Raw genomic sequence first — 18,552 nt, forward strand, 5'->3', positions numbered from 1 at the left:
TCATCTGCCACCTGGTGGGAAAATTAGACTAATTCAATAACGGCATGGTCAAATGCTCAGGGGAGTCCCAGTCAAGCTTCAGGAAGTTTCTAGTGATTCCTTCACCGACTAGCTATGTGACCTCAGGCAAGTTACAACAAACACAACAATGACAATAAAAATCTTGCTGTGCCTCTGTTTCCCCATCTATAAAATTGCAGTAATAATAGTAACTACTTCAAAGAGTCATTATGAAGATGAAGTAAATTAACACTTACAAAGTGCTTAGAAGAGTGCTAAACACAAGGTATGTTCTGTGTAGTATATTTAAATAAGTTAAATGTACAAAACACTTCAGCATTTCTTTCTCAATTATTTCAGATTCCATAAAGGAGAAGGGTGTGATTACTTATCATCACAATAGCTAATATTTATTGTGTTAGTACAAAATGCCAAATATGGTTCCAAAGCATTTATATGTATTAAGTTATTTAACCTTATGGTATATGCGCTGCAATTATCCCCACTTAAGAAATGAAAAAATGTGAAGAGAAAAATTTCATAATTTTGCCATGAATATTTAACAGGCATGGCAAGGTTTTCTGCCAAGTGCTGGATTATATATTAATTGAATATATCAATATATAATTGTTAGCTGTATCATTAATACTATAATTAATACAATTAAATCTATTAATTATGCACAATTATATAGAATTACGTTAATATAATGTAATAATTATAATATATTATATATTAACATATATAAACATATATAATATTAACATAACATGTAATATGATAAAGATGTCTCCAAAGTACAGTGGTTCAACTTCCAATTTTTCTATTTCGAAATGGTGCAAAAGTGACATGCATTCAGTAGAAACCACACTTTGAGTACTCATGTAACCATTCTGCTTTCACTTTCAATACAGTATTCAATAAATTACATCGCTTCGTTATAAGCATTTAACACTTTATTACAAAATAAGCTTTGTGGTAGATGATTTTGCTCAATTGTAGGCTAATGTAAGTGTTCTGAGCACATTTAAGATAGGATAAGATAAACTATGACGTTCAGTAGATGAGATATATTGAATGCATTTGAGATGTGTGATCTTTTCTTTTCTTTTCTCTTTTCTTTTCCTTTTTGAAACAGGGTTTCACTCTCATCATCTGGGCTGGAGTGCAATCTTGGCTCACTGCAACCTTCCTCTCTCAGGTTCAAGCCATTCTCCTGCCCCAGCCTCCCAAGTAGCTGCAGGTGCACAGGTGCACACCACTATGTCAGGCTAATTTTTGTATTTTTAGTAGAGATGGGGTTTCTCCATGTTTCCCAGGCTGGTCGATTTGTGATATTTTCAATTTATGATGGGTTTATGGGTTTTAACTTATGATGGGTTTAACATACAATGAGTAAGTGTAGGAGCACATGTATTATATATAATATATATTATTATAATAGTGTATAATCATTATATATTATGATACACTATATAACATATATTATATAATTAGATATCATTATATGTAATATGCAAACATTATATTCATATGTATTTCATATATTATAATCTGTCTTCAAGGAGGACAGATATTGGCTATGTGATTGGAATGCTCAGAATCATCAGTATAGGGCACTGTGGGTCGCTATAGCAGGGGACCCTAACATAATTTTGGACTTCAAAGAAAACTTCTTTGAGGAAGTGATGTTTAAGGGATGGAAGGAAGTGATGTAGAGGTATTAGGTAGACAGAGAAGGAAGTAGAACCTTTCAAATAGATGAAAAGTGTCTGTCAAAGCCCTGAGCCAAGAGAAAGCCTGGATCAGACAAGGAGTTGTAGTCAGTTTCACCTGTCTGAAGTGAAGAGAATCATGGGAGACATGGTGCAAGGGCAAGGTGAAGCTGGACTTATAGACCAGCGTTAGATCACCAGCACCATGAAGACATGATATAGACTTGACACTTTAGCCACAGGTCAAGTGTTGACTAAATAATATACGTTTAAGAGATGGTATTTTTTTTTTTTTTTTTGCCTTTTCTGGTTGTCAAATCAGAAGTCTTTCTACTTGAGGTGCTTGAGCCCTGGTTGGTGATGAGCTGCCTTTTTGGCAATTTCTCATTTTTCAGACATTACTAACCCATTTCAACCTCTAAGAGACAATGATCCACCTTTTAAAGTTCTTTCTCTGAAGCTTTTCTTAGTGTTTGCAAACTGTTACCCATTCTCCGTTACTTGGTCTAATGAAACACAAGTAGTTGTTCTTCGTTTTTCCTATTTTGGTTTCTAATATTTGTTGTTATTTCTCCCTTTTTTGCTTTTCCAATACTGCCAACATGTCTGTTTTAATAACCTTTTTAAAAGTCTAGCTTTTGGCTTAGTTGATTATCTTTCATGTTTCTTTTCTTGATAATTAGTTTCTGTTCATAGTTTTATAGTTTCTTTCTTATACTCTCTTTGGCCCTATTTAACTGGCCCTTTTTCATTTAATTTTTTTGTACAATGCTTAGCTTACTCATAGCCAATATTTCTTACTTTTTAAATATATGCTTTTAGGTTATACATTTTCTCTATACTTAACTAATTCCACAAGTTTTTATGTTTTTTTTCATTTAACTTATTTTTAATTACTTGTAAATATATGTGTTTTTTTAAACTAGACTTTTTTTGTTTGTTCATCTTGTACCAAAAATTTATTTTCAGATGCTTTTTTGGAATTTTCTATGTCTCCAAATGTAGTTTTCTGTTGCTTTCTGGCAACGTATTTTATTATGCTTAGAGAATGTCCCCTGAAAGATATTGCTTCTTTGTTATTTGTTGAGACTATGTGGCTGATTTTTTAAATTTTATTTTTCGGTGGATCATTCAACATTTTCAAAAGCAGCTGCTGAATTCAAAATCATACAATTGATTTTGTCTGTAGTGTGGCTATTTTATTTCGAACTAGGGAGAAATATTTTCTGCTCAAGTAGTGAACTCTGACATGGCCTTGCTCAATGTTCCCATTCTTACAACTTTCAGGATGCGTTTCTTCACTTCACCTGAGAACTGCAGGTTGACAAGTTTCAAAATCTATTAATTGGGTTATTATGAGCACCAGCCTTTGGGCGTGTCACTTGCATGTGTCTGTGCATTTTTGCTAGCATTTAGATCTTCATTTGCAAGTTAGATGAAATCTTGGCCATGAGTTTTATTCACTTCCCTCCCCATATGCACAATTGGATCACATTACAAAGAGAAAAATAAAAATATAGCATCTTTATTGAAAAACAAATGATCAAGAAAGGCTCACTTAGCTATCTTGTGAGAGCTTTTAGTTAAAGTCATTGCTGCATGGGTAATGCTAAACGTTTCAGGTAAGTTCTGAGTTGGTCTCTGAAAAACAGCCTGTTTTACTTCTGCTGTCTATTGAAGAGCGGAAATTACAAGTCAGTTTACAATACAGCTGGAAATGGCCTACCACCTTAGAGACTCTTGGAAAAAAAGCCCAATCTTTCACAAAGAGAATAGTGGACTGAATGAATCAGATACACAACCTTAAGGAAATTTAGGTCCAATGACAAAAAAGTGTAGATGCTAGTCCATTTTGAGGCACTATTATAGACACTAGGAATGGAACAGTGAACCAAAGATGGTGAAGTTCTCACTTTTATACAACTTATTTTCTAGAGGAGGGAAATAAAAAATAAACAAATAGAAAAAGAAATGTGTCAGGTGGCAATACATTTCAAGATAAAAAGTAAAAAGGATAAAAGGAACAGAGATTGACTGGGTATGGGGGTATTGTTTTAAACAGGTTGGTCAAGAAAGTCCTTATTGTAGAGATGGCGTTTCAACCAAGGCCTGAATAAAATTAGAAAACATCAACACACAGAGGAATCCCCCCAAACGTCAAATGCAAACACATGAAAGCTGCCTGTATTAATTGTGGTTTTTTCCATGCGTACTGCCAGCTGGCATACTTGTGCATTCAGTCTCAGAGCACAGAAGAAGTCTGGCTAGATATCCATTCTCCTTTCCCCTAACAGAAGCAAGATCACCATTCTAGCCTTTCCTTCCTGTGCACCATACTTGTGATGCCTTCCCTATCCCACTTTCTCAATATTTATACTGAGGTAGGTTCCTTTGTACAGATTATTTTTGCAACATTTTTAATACCTGCAAATGCCGTACTTATTCTGCTTCTCATTACGATTCTCTTGAGTCATTTCTTACTGATCTCTGCTAAGGCTAAAATTATCTTTTATCCTATTCCTGAGCTCTTCTTACCCATGTTGTTTCTCAAGGTATTTAAGAATATTGTACAGGAACAAAATCTTATCATAAAATATGATATGAAGAAAATGTGTGGGAGGGTCCTATCCAATAGTAGGCGGACTGAGGACACATGAAAATGGTGGCCTGTATTCCAATTAGAATGCAAGGGCAATTGCTTACTTGCCTCTGAGTGCACCTAACACAGCGTCTGGCACCTACTTGATCCTTAATATTACCTTGGAGCTAAATTTAACAATGAGTCTGTGATTCTAGCAATAAATTAGGTCAAGAGAGTTTATTTATCAACCTGTCAAAATCCAAGGTACAAACATAGACCAAACATAAAAGTTATCCAACAAACAACAGTTGCCTTTAAAGAACCTCCAATTAACTTTCCAATATACACCAGCGGACTGACATCCTCAGCCAGTGCTGCAGATCACAAGTTCTGTATGTGCGCTCAGCCACTGCATGAACATTGGTTAATAGTTGTGGACTGAGATGCAAAACATCCTGGATCTTGTCACAGATGCAAAATGTTGATGTGCAATGATCTGAAACAATCTTTTTTTTAAGATCATGCCTTAGTTCATCAGTAGCTAAGAAGACAGGCAAGGCAATTATGTTAAGGACCAATTCCTCTTTGTTTTAGATTATACAGTGTGTTGGAGCTGCTGTTACAGGTGCTATATACTCTCAGGGATGGCCTAGGCCTCCTTACTTTGCTCTTTTTCTCTGTCCTACCTATCCAAGCCTCGTACTGTCATATATAGACAGAGGTGTCTAAGGTGGGCCTGGGCGTAATGTGGAGATCATGAACCTGAAAACACTCTCAAAGTCTCACTTTTCCCTTAATAGTTTCTTTATGGAAAAGCAGAGATAACCTTTAATCCTTAAGTTGATATAAGAGCTCCATATAAGAATATCACCATTCTACTCTCCGTATTTAATGAATTTGAAGCTTTTAGCCACCTCATGCAATATCTGTCCTTCTGAGACTAGATCATTTCACTTAACATAATGTTCTCCAGTTTCATCCATGACGTTGCCTATAGCAGGATTCCTTTCTAAATTAAGGTGAAATAATATACTATTGTACATACGTACTGCAATTTTAAAATCCATTTATCCATAAGGAAGGGGAAACGGGGAGATGCAAATGAATGAGGCTACAATTTCAGTTATGCAAAATAAATAAGTCCCGGAAATTCGCTGCACAATATTTTATCTACAGATAACAACATGCAGATCTCACTTTATATATTCTTACCACATTAAAATAAAGAAATCAGAGTTGGCACTTAATGGTTTTAATGTCCAACTCATATTTTTAATCTATTAGTTTAAAGTCACTTAATTATTAGAATCCACAGTACAAACTCACCTCTGAGTCCTTAAAACATTGTCTATTTGTGCCATTTTTTCAGTAATTCAGCATAAACGACTTTATAGTATTCATTCAACATTCAGCTAATTATTAGATATCTACTTTGTTGCAGAGCTAGAGGCTTGAGATTTAAAAGTAAATAGGAATAGATAGAAATTTTGGTACACTGCAAAAGAATGATCACCTAAAACCATCTTTGGGAGCATAAGGCATTTGTTTGTTGCATGTTTACATTACCACTTGTATTAATCTGTTCTCATGCTGCCAATAAAAATGTACCCAAGACTGGGTAAATTATAAAGAAAAAAATAGCTTTAATGGACTCTCAGTTCCAAATGGCTAGGAAGGCCTTGGGACACAACCAAACCATATCATTCTGACTCTGGCCCCTCTCAAATCATATGTCCTCACATTTTGTGCCTTTCCAACAGTCTCTCAAAGTCTTAACTCATTTTAACATTAACTCAAAAGTTCACAGTCTCATTTGAGACAAGGCAAGTCCATTTCACCTATGAACCTGTAAAATCAAAAGCAAGTTACTTACTTCCTAGATACAATGAGGGTACAGGCATTGGGTAAATACACCCATTCCAAATGGGAGAAATTAGCCAAATTGAAGGGGCTACAGGCCCCATGCAGGTTCAAAATCCAACGGGGCAGTCAAATCTTAAAGTTCCAAAATGATCTCCTTTGACTCTATGTCTTACATCCATTCAGGCTGATACAAGAGGTGGATCTTCATGGTCTTGGGCTCTACCCCTGTGGCTTTGCTGGGTACAGTCCCCTTCCTGGCTACTTTCATGGGCTGGCATTGAGTGTCTGTAGGTTTTCCAGGTGCACAGTGCAAGCTGTTGGTGGATCTACCCTTCTGGGGTCTGGAGGATGGTGGCCCTCGTCTCACAACTCCACTAGACAGTGCCCTAGAGGGGACTCTATGTGGAGGCTCACACCCCATATTTTCCTTCCACACTGCCCTAGCAGAGGTTCTTCATGAGGGCCCTGCCCCTGCGGCAAACTTCTGCCTCGTCATCCAGGGGTTTCCATACATCCTCTGAAATCTAGATGGAGGTTTCCAAACCTCAATTATTTACTTCTGTGCACCCACAGGCCCAACACCATGTGTAAGCCACCAAGTACTGGGGCATGGGCCCTCTGCAGCCATGGCCTGAGCTATACCTTGGGCCCTTTTAGCCATGTCTGGAGCAGCTGGAACACAGGATACCAAGTCCCTAGGCTGCACACAGCAGGGGGACCCTGACTGCAGCCCACAAAACCATTTTGACCTCCTAGGCCTTCAGGCCTGTGATGGAAGGGGTGCTCTGACAGTTTCTGACATGCCCCGGGACATTTTCTCCACTGTTTTGGTGATTAACATTCAGGTCCTTGTTACTTATGCAAATTTCTGCAGAGAACTTGAATTTCTCCCCAGAAAATGGGTTTTGCTTTTCTATTGCATTGTCAGGCTGAAAATTTTCCAATCTTTTATGCTTTGCTTCCTCTTGAACACTATGGTGCTTAGAAATTTCTTCTGCCATATACCCTAAATCATCTCTCTCAAGTTCAAAGTTCCACAGGCCTCTAGGAAGGGGCAAAATGCTGCCAGTATTTTTGCACAGCGAAAGTGACTTTTACCGCAGGTCCCAACAAGTTCCTCATCTTCATCTGAGACCACCTCAGCCTGGATTTTATTGTCCATATCACTTTCAGCATTTTGGTCAAAGCCATTCAACAAGTCTCTAGGAAGTTCCAAACTTTTCCACTTTTTCCTGTCTTCTTCTGAGCCCTCTAAACTGTTCCAGCCTCTGCCTGTTAGCCATTTCCAAAGCCTCTTCCATATTTTCAGGTACCTTTACAGCAGTGCCCCTCTCCCAGTAACAATTTACTGTTATTAGTCTGTTCTCATGCTGCTAATAAAGACATACCTGAGACTGAGAAATTTATAAAGAAAAGGAGGTTTAATGGACTCACAGTTCCATATGGCTGGGGAGGCCTCACAATCATTGTGGAAGGTGAAGCAAAGACATATCTTACATGACCACAGGCCAGAGAGTTTGTGCAGGGGAACTCCCCTTTATAAAACCATCAGATCTCGTGAGACTTATTTAGTACCACAAGAACAGCATTGGAAACACTTGCCCCCATGATTCAGTTATCTCCTACCAGGTCCCTTCCACAACATGAGGGAATTTGGGGAGCTACAACTCAAGATGAAATTTGGGTGAGGACACAGCAAAACCCTATCACCACTTACCTGGAGATTCTAGCTGGTATTGTTTAACCGAAAACTAAATACTGAAAAGTACTGAAAAATAATCCAAACTGGATTATTTACAGATGATGTAATATAGAAAAGCCAAGAAATATACATATTAAATGTTAGGATGACAAAAGATGTTCATTAAGTTTGCTAGATATCAGGTCAATATATAAAACACAAGAAGAAAACAGCAATTGCAAGTTTTAAAAAGACAAGATACAATTGAAATAGGAACTGAACATAGAGGAATCTACAAAAGAATTTAGCAATATACAAAGCCTTTATGGAGAGCATTATAAACTTTCTTGAAAGACATTAGAGTTTATTTATGTAAATAGAGATTGTAGTATATACATTTATGAGTTGGAAGACTCAATTATAAAAATAGGAGGTGAATTCATGACTATTCATTTTATTATCCTTTGTACATTCTTGTATGTGTAAAAGCATCTACCATTTTAATTGAAAATTTAAAAATATTTAAATGTAATTTTAAAAATCAAATAGACACAAAAGGTTTTTGTGTACACGCCTTGCATGTGCACATACGTGTTAATGCCAAACAGTTGGAGTGTGCCTAATTTCATTTAACCCACCATGATTTGTTGGAAAATTATCTGCATCTACACTGGAGAGATGAGCCAAGTGAAACTCAAGGTAGATAAGTGACCTCCCAAAGTCATACCACACAAAGACCATATATTGATCTTTTTTCTCCTGCTCAGGACCTCTTATCTGGCCCAGTGTTCACTTACCAGCCAATACCACCACATTTCTCAGGTCAACCTAATGCACACAGAATTGGGAGTCTGGTAGAGTTAGGAATCCTGTTAATCAGTGTCTCCTTTGGTAGGACATAGGTGATGATTTCAGTCTAAATAATGGGCAGTTTAACATCATGTGGGGGGATGGGTACAAGGTGTTGCTTGACTTTGAAAAATTAGCCATCTGGGATTTGCCCCTTGCTTCCCAAAAGAACTGTCTGCTAAGCACTCATGTCTGGGCAGCACTGCCGTTAAAGCTATGCAGCCACTCACTACCAAGAAGTGAAATCCATCTCTGGAAAATAAGAGCGAATTAGTCACAGGTGGTCCTGCTGAACACATGCTCAGTAATCAGAAATGACTTCGACACTTCTCATAAGCCCTTGTGAACAGCTTTGGAAACAAACAAACACAAATAAACTCCCCTCCTAACAGAGCTTGCCCTGAGGTTAAAAACTGAAAAATATGTATACATGTTTATTCATTTGTTCACCTTTTAATTTATTTATCCTTGAATATATTTCTTCAATAAAATAAATATTTACAGAGTGTTTTTCTGTGCCACATATTGTATGAAGCCCTGAGTATACTCTGTGAAAAAAAAAGTGGTCCCTGCTCTCAGAGAGCTTATAGGATAGGGAAGATGTTAAATAAACAAATATAAATATCCACAAACATTAAAAATTAGACCAACATGAACAATATGACAAAATCCCATCTCTACACAAAATAATACAAAAATTATCTGGGCATGATATCATGTGCTTGTAATCCCAACTACTCAGAAGGCAGAGGCTGGAGGATTGCTTCAGCCCTGGAGGTCCAAGCTATAGTGAGCTGAGATTGTACCACTGCACTCCAGCATGGGGGGTAGAAAAAGAAAGACCCTGTTTCCCTAAATAAATAAATAAATAAACAAATAAACAAATACAGGGTAGAATAAGAAAGACCCTGTTTCCCAAAATAAATAAATAAATAAATAAATAAATAAATAAAATTAAAAGTAATAACAATTAAATTGAGGGAAAGAGTTGGAAGGAGGATAAAGAGGAGGAAGTTCTTAAACTTTTTCAGGGAGTCACTTTTTGAGAAGAAAGCGTGAAAGCCAAGCCTAAGAGAAGAGTTTTAGATTCCTTGCAGTACTTCAGATTTCTTGGGAACAGGCTTCTGTTTCTAGCTCATTTTTGCATCTCTAAAACCTATCACTTACTATGAGACAGTTGAGTCTGTTAGAGGACATGTTAGTTATTGTTGCACCTAGTGTAAGGTTTACCAGACCTGTGGTTATTTTTTCTTACTCCTCTCCTTCCTCCCACCATCCAACCTCATTGTCTCTTTTTCCCTTCTTTGTGTTCACAAATGTTCATCATGTAGCTCCCACTTACAAGAACACGCAGTATTTGATTTTCTGTTCCTGTGTTAGTTTGCTGAGGATAATGGCCTCCAGATCCATCTGTGTTCCTGCAAAAAACCATGATCTCATTCTTTTTTATGGCTGCATAGTATTCTATCTGTACCACATTTTCTTAAACACTCAGGTATAACTCACGGCAGCACTTCTCTACCATTACTATGTGGAAGAACACGTGACAGAAGGCATGAATCTGTGCAACATACTACTAGTACATGTAGACTTAAGATGTACGTTCATATTAACCTCAACTGTCCCATTCAAAAAAATGTATCAGAAGGCAAGTAAGTAAGAGCAAACTTATTACTGAATTAACCTTGGATCCACTTTACTTATAAAATTGAAAGTACAACATTCATATATCTGTACTGCTGTTAATAACAGACTACTTATAGGACACATGGCAATTATTTACACCAGTTTTCTGATACCACAGTTAATGTAACTGCTCTGCAGAGCTCCACTGTCCCTCCCACCTACATGAATGGGCCTCAGGCCTTATCCCCTTATGTATTATTTTCATAAATCCAGTAACTCACTGAAGAATTAGCCAAAGTCCCCAGTTACATAAGACTATCTTCATCCCATCCACACATGGCTGATTAATTGCTTCCACGTTTCTCAATACATTTTTTTTTAAGCAAATGTTCTCATATCACTTGCCTACTCCCCACTACATATCCCTTAATTATTGGTCTCTGGTGTTGAGATTTATAATGGGCCTCCACCATAATTCTACTTTAGGAGTTAGGCTCATTATTAATAGTCTCTTAATACATTATATATTCAATAAATACATATCGAGTAGGTACTATCGTCATCATCATCACTGTCCTTGTCATTGTCATTCCTGTGATGTGTAAGGCTATTGGGAGGCACTGGACCACCAGCAGTGAACATTACAGACAAGCAACCACTGATTAGTTTTCTTTCACTGTAGATTGGTTAGCATTTTTAAAAATTTTGTAAGTAGAATTGTACAATGTGGACTTTTTGTATATGGCAGCTTTCAACCTACATAGCGACTCTGAGATTCATCCATGTTTTTACATATCTATAGTTCACTTATATTGTTATTGTTATGGTCATTTATATTGCTATTCTATTTTATGGATATACTTCATTTTATCATTCACTTCTTGATTAATACTTGCATATAGGATTTGCTGGTTTTTGCTGCTGTCAATAAAGCTTCAATAAGCATTTCTGTACAAGCCTTTGTATAAAGGTATGTTTTCATTTATTTTTGGCAAGTACTTAGAAATGGAACTCCTGGAATATTTAATGAGTAATGTGTCTAGCTTCGAGAGGGAAGTGGTCAGTTTCCCAAAGTGTTTGTTCCACTTTACTTTCTCATCAACAAGTGTATAGGAGTTCAACCTCTTTCACGTCTCAGCCAGGTGCTTAACCAGTAGCACTTGCTACTGTTAATCATTTTAAAAGGACATTTTGTAAGTATAATTTAGATAAAATAAAATTTGCTCATTTTAAGTGTACATATTTCATATGTTTTCACAAACTAGTATAGTCACTTACCCACCAAAATTGAGATACAGAAAATTTATATCACCCCAAAAACTTTCCTCATGACCTTTTGTAATTAATGTCTTCCCTCAAATGCAGCCCTGGGAAACCATTGAGCTGTTTCTATTACTAAAGTGATGTCTCTTCTTTATTATGTCTTTTTTATCTCTTTTTTCTTTTCTGGGTTCATCATTAGCATTTATAAAACTAGACTTAGGAAAAGAACTAGGTTTGAGGACACGTGCATGATCTTAATATAGTGAATGTTGTACCCACAAAAATTAAAATTAAAAATTAAAAAAAATATATAGCAAATGTTTAGCCTGTCCTGATTATTAATCAGAGCAATGAGAATATTGGCAGAGTTTTGTCTTTTCTACAATTTGATATTAATTGTGTATACGTACAATATAGTCTTTTGTGTCTGTCTTCCTTCACTAGCACAATGCTTTTGAGATTGATCCATGTTCCTGAATACACAAGCAGATCATTCCTTTCTTTTGCTGACTAGTTCTCCATTACATTATCCATTCACTCTTCTATTGGTGGACATCTGAGTTGTTTCTAGCTTGGCAGTATTATAAATTATCTCTATGAACACGCATAAAAGTATTTCCATGGACATAAGTTTTCATTTCACTGGAAAAAATACTCAGGAGTGGGATTTCTGGATTTCATGGTAAGTGAAATAATCTGTACACCAAACCCCTGAGTCATGAGTTTACCTATATAACAAACCTGCACTTGTACCCCTGAAGCTAAAATAAAAGTTAAACTATTAAAAAAGAGAAACAGACAATGTTTCCTACAAGCTACATATGAAAGCAACACAAATACTTGATACTGTTCTCACCAACATTTGGTATTGTCAGTAATGTTACCGACACAATGGGTGGGTTCCATTGCTTGGTGGGTGACAGTCCAGAGATCACAACAAAGGAGGATTTAACAAGGACATTTTGTTACTTGCAACAAGAAAGGAAGAAACCAGAGGTAGTTCCCCAAAGCAGTGCCTCCCTGAACAAAGGTGAAAATTAGGCTTTTATTGGGCTAGTTAGCTGGGTCATTGCATATGGAGGTGGAGTAAAGGCAGCGCAGGCACAGTCATTGATCATGCTTCTACCTATGACGCATGCATGGAAAATGGAGAGTAAGCTCCTCCCTGGGCTGCGTTTTTAGTATGGTAATGAGGAGAGTTTGCCAAATTCATCTCCAACTCATGCATCTCTTTGTTTTGCTGGGGCTGGACATAATCAGTGGCACCGCATGATCAATGACTGCGCCTGTGCTGCCTTTACTCTACCTCTGCATGCAATGACTCAGCTAACCAGCCCAGTAAGAGCTTGACTTTCACCTTTGTTCTGAAACAACAAGAACTCAAGATGTAGCAGTTACAAGTGGCTACTTCTTTACAGTGAAAACCTGGGCACCCTGGGTTACAGTAATTGTGGCTACACTAGTGGATGTGTGGTGGCATATCTTTGGGGAAGCTTACATTTCCCTAATGATTTATGAGGCTGACCATTTGTTTTTCTGTGCTCACTGGACATTTGTGTATATCATTTTTTTTGTGTATGTGGAATGCCTTCTCTAACATTTTGCTCTTTTGTCACTTTTATTGAATAGTCTTCTAATTATTAAATTCTAAAAGTTACTTATATATGTAAGTTGCCTGTCAGAAATTTGCATTTTGTTATTTTCTTTCAGCCTGTACCTTGGTATATATTGTATTGATAGTATCTCTCTTAATGACCAAACACTTTTATTGTTGTGTTTAAAAGCTTTATTGAGATACATAAGTACTGACTTAATTTCTTAATTTTAATTTCTTAAAGTCAGTGAGCGTATGTCACCACAAATTAAGTTTTTTACATTTGCCAAGACTGCTTTAGTTTCTTTGCATATCTAATGATTTTTAGAGCCAGTTTGTACATTTCTACACAAAATCTCACTGGGATTTTTGATTGGGGTTGCACTGAATATATAGACAGAAGAAATGTTGCTAGCAAATCTACTCTTATGAAATGATTAAAGAAAGTTCTCTAAACAGAAAGAAGTTGGAAAAAACAAACTTGGAACTTCAGAAAGAAAAAATAGAATATAAAAGTCAACAAAAGTAGAAATAAATTAAATAAAATATCTTTCTCTCCTGAGTGTCTTAAATCACATTTGATGGTTTATGTAAAATAATATCTTCTGATTTAGTGCTCAATTTATATAGAGAAAGAATAAAAATGATTCTATTTTAAAAGTGGGAAAATTAAATGACCTGAGAGGAAGCAACGTTTACATACTTTAGAGTGCTAAAACATATTAGTAGGATTTAATCAATAATATACACATATTATAATACCTAAAATAACTGCTGAGGAATTAAACAAAGCAGTATACTCAAAAACACTATAAAGAAATAAAAATGAAATTCTAAAATATGTTTAATTAACCCACAGGGGGGTTTCAAAAGAAAACCCAAAGCAGAAAAATAAAGAAAAAAGAAAAACAAAGTTATAAAAGAAATAATAATATGGAAGACTTAAGCCTAACATGTAAATAATTACCTTAGGTAATTCAGTGGTCTAAATAAACAATTTAAAAAACAGATTATTAGAATGGTTGTAAAAAAATAACCATGATCAAACGATATGATATACTGACTACAAGTAATTCATTTCAAATAAAATAACATAAGTAGGCTGAAAGTAAAAGGATAAAAAAATTGTATACCACACAGGCTTTTCTTAAAAGCAAGGCTATATTAGCATCAGCTAACGTTGACTTCAGAGCAAAAAAGTCACTGTAGATAGAAAGGGTGATTATGTAATAATAAGGGGACCCAGCAGATAGAAGACACAGCAATTCTAAATGTGCATTCAGCAAACAACAACTTTTAATATAAATAAAACATATATATATAATGTTAATATAAATAAAACATGATAGAGCTAAAAGACATCCCATGCTCATTAATCAAAAGAATTGAAATTATTAAAATGACCACACTACTCAAAAATTTTATAAATTCAGTGCAGCCCCCTCAAAATATTAATTAAATTCTTCATAGAAACAGAAAAAAAAAAGTCCTGAAATTCATATGGATCCACCAGAGACCCTAATAAGCCAAAGTAATACTGAGCAAAAAGAATAAAGCTGGAGGCATTACCCTACCTGACTTCAAATGATACTACAAAACTATCATAATTAAAATGGCATGGTTTTGGTATAAAAGCAGACACACAGAAAAATGGAAGAGAATAGAGAACCCAGCAATAAATCCAGATATTCACACTCAATTGATGCTTAATAAAGGTGTCAAGAACACACATGAGATAAAGAACTCCCTATTCAATAAATGGCGCTGGAAAAAACTAGATATCTACATATGGAAGAATGAAACATCTCTCATTATATACAATGGTCAACCCAGAGTGAACTAAAACCTTAAACATAAGACGTGAAACTATAAAAGTACTAGTAAAAAGCATAGTGGAAACACTTAAGGATAGGTCTAGGATAAGACCTCAAAGCCACAGAAAACAAAACAAAACAAAAGACAAATGGTAGTCCTAAACTAAAAAGCTACCTCGTAGCAAAGTAAATGATCAACAGAGTTAACATCCTGTAGAATGGGAGAAAATATTTGCAAACTATTTATCTATTTTAGATAAATCTATTATCTATTGCAAACTAGTTTTGACAAAGGGACTAAAATCTAGAATATACTAGAAACTCAACTCAACAACAACAAATCACAACTAATCTCATTCAAAATTGGGCAAAGGATCTGAATAGGTATTTCTCAAAAGAAGTCATACAAATGGCCACAAGGTATATGAAAAAATGCTCAATATCACTAAGCATTAGGGAAATGTAAATCAAAACCACAATGAAACATCAGTTAAAATGGCTATTATCAAAAAGACAGAAAAATACCAAATGCTGATGAGAATGCAGAGAAAGGAATCTGTTACACACCGTTGGTTGGAACGTTAGTTAGTATTAACATTATAGAAAGTAGTATGGAGGTTTCTCAAAAACACAAAAATAGTAATACTATATGATCCAACAATCCCACTACTGGATATTTATCCAAAGGAAAGGTAATCAGTATATCAAAGGAATAGCTGTGTCTCTATGTTTATTGCAGCAGTATTCACAATAGCCAAGATATGGAATCAACCTAAGTGCCCATCAATGAATGGACAAAGTAAATATGGTATATATACACAACACAACACTATTCAGCCATAAAAAAGAATGAAATCCTATCATTTGCAGCGACATATATTGAGCTGGAGGTCATTATGTTAAGTGAAAAATGTCAGGCACAGAATGACAAATTTTGCAGGTTCTCATTCATTGATGGGAACTAAAGAAAGCTGATCTCATGAATGTAAAGATTAGAATGATGGTTACCAAAGGCTGGGAAGATGTGAGGGGTATGAACAGAAGTTGGTTAACGAGCACTGATATACAACTAGATAGAAGAAATAAATTCTAAGTTCTAAGGTTGTGTAGCACTGTAGCATGAATACAGTTAACAACAATTTATTGAATATTTAAAAATAGCTAGAAGAAAAGATTTGAAATATTCCCAACACCAATAAATAATAAATGTTTGAGATGATGAATATCCTAAATACTACGATTTGATAATTACACCATACTGTATGAATGAGTCCAAATATCACATGCACCCCTAAATATGTACAATTATTACACATCAATAAAAATACTTTAAAAATTTACTTCAGTGATTCTGCTTTCCAACTTTTCATCTGTTGATATTTTGTCTGTTAATAATTTCCATTTATCTGTTGACTTTCCCAATCTATTTATCTAGTGATACATATATATACCCTATCTATATATGTCATTTTCTGTTAAATCAAATATTTGAGATATTTTGAATTCAATTTCTATTGAATATCCTTTCCACTGTTTTCGCATGGCTAGTAATTTTTGCTTCAGAAATGAACATTGTAAATAATACAGTATTTTATAGCAGCTCTGGATTCTATTGTTTTCTCCTCAGAATTATGGTTTTGTTATTATTTTGTTGTCATTCTATTAGGAATTTAACAAGCCTGAATTTAAAATGTAACTTTCTTTTTCAAGCATTGTGTAGTAGCTGATATGTCTATTCAGCTTTTGTATTTTACACTTCTGTTTTTTGTCTGTGTGTTTGCTTTTAGCCTTGTTACTGTACTAGGGATCTCTCCTAGGCCTGAATAACTCGGCATTCATCCAAAAATGTGGGTGGCAATGGAGCTCCCCTTCTTCATGGCTTCTTGCTTTTAGGGACTCCCTCCTAGTTTTCAGCGGTTCTGCTGGTTTACAGTTTTGTGCTCTGACACTTCAGCCTGTGAAGCTTCAGGACTTTGCCACCTGATCTGTTCAAAGTTGGTGAAGGTGTTCAATTAGTTCAAAACCCAGCAAGCTCATAGGTTAGACCCACATTGCTCTATCTTTGTAAATTAGATTTCTTCTTGGATTTTGTCTGCAGTTTATATGGACTCCAGAGTCTGCTCATGCAATAATAATTTAACTGTCTTCTAGAGATTTCGGCAGAATATGTAGTTAGAATTAATTATTCTTCTTTTTGCTGTTCTTTCTCTTCAAAAATTCTCCATTTAAATTTACAGCTGTTTTTTTTTATTCATAGCCCTGACATTTTTTTGGCACCTTAAGCCAATAAAACTATGCTTCTAAAGCTGTAGTCAAAGTGGTTGGTCAGTTTCCTAATGCGAAACACACACACACACACACAACCAGTCTTTACCCCTTCTATTTGTGTTTTTTTCAATTATACTCTTCAGAGACTTTTATCAGGTTGGACAATCATTCTAGTATCTTACACTAGTTTTTTCCTAATTACACTGTTTTAAAAATTTTCATTTGTGGAAGAGTTCCTGCTATAACGTCAGTCACTACTTTTCCATTAATTTAAAAGGGTTTTCTCTCCTTTAGTTATTACGTTAAAAACAAATGACATTAAGGGATGACCTCTTTATGGTGGTGACATTTAAGTAGAGATGTTAAATATTATTATAAATGTATTTTTAAACCTGCTTTAATTCCCTTTGGGACTGAAGAAAGAACTATACATACATAGTATTTACCACTGAGAAACTGGTTTTTCTAAAGTGAGTACATTCACTTAGCTATACATGAATAAATATTACTAAACACCTACTCTTTTCCAGGTACCATTTGAAGTGCTAAACATAGACAATTTTCCTAATTTATCATGAGACTTACATTCTAATAGGAAGAAACAAAAAGTGAAGTCAATAATCAAATTATATACAGTGTGATGGCATTATAAGCACTGTGGAGAAAAAGTAAGTAGAAGGAATATATAGAGTGTCAGTAGACGAAAAAGTCAATTTTAAATAAGGAATTAGGGAAGACTTCACTGATAACAAACATCTGAGGTAGATGTATTTGGGAAGATACATTCAGCCTGGGCAGGAGTAGCAACTGAAAATTTCCCAAGTTGGAAAATTCCTTTAGTGTTTGAGGAACAGGGCCATTGCGACTATTTAGAGTGAGCAAGAGATAGGATTTAAAATGGGAGGGAGGAGAAATAGCAAAGAACCCAATGTGCAAATCCTCTTAGATTATTATAAGAACTTTTCTTATTTTACACTAATTGAAATGGGGAGTCACTGGAAGGGTTTGAGCAAAGAAGTGATTGTGTATATATGCACATACATACAGCAAGAAACCTCTATCTGCATCAGGTCTTTTTCCATACCTAGATATGAAATTTCTGCCTTATGCTTTAACAGGATCTCTCTTGCTGCTATGTAGAGAACAGATTGTTTAGGCAAGAATTCAATGAATCAGCAAGCCACTTCAATAATCCAGGAGATATTATAGTGTCTTAGACCAGAGTGATAACAAAGGAGATAGTGAAAAGAGTTGGATTCTAGAAATCCAGAATGCCTATGGTGTTTTGAAGGTAGAGT

General features: G+C 35.4%; 1 non-coding gene across 1 annotated transcript; it reads right to left on the reverse strand.

Moving 5' to 3' along the window:
* Positions 1-11,765: 11,765 nt before the first annotated feature.
* LOC111551707 lies at positions 11,766-11,869 on the reverse strand. The gene has a single exon (XR_002734440.2). It is a non-coding gene; the product is annotated as a small nucleolar RNA SNORA72 (small nucleolar RNA).
* Between the last annotated feature and the right edge of the window lie 6,683 nt (positions 11,870-18,552).

This window comes from Piliocolobus tephrosceles, chromosome 7 (genome assembly GCF_002776525.5).
Source record: "Piliocolobus tephrosceles isolate RC106 chromosome 7, ASM277652v3, whole genome shotgun sequence".
NCBI classification, from domain to species: domain Eukaryota; kingdom Metazoa; phylum Chordata; class Mammalia; order Primates; family Cercopithecidae; genus Piliocolobus; species Piliocolobus tephrosceles.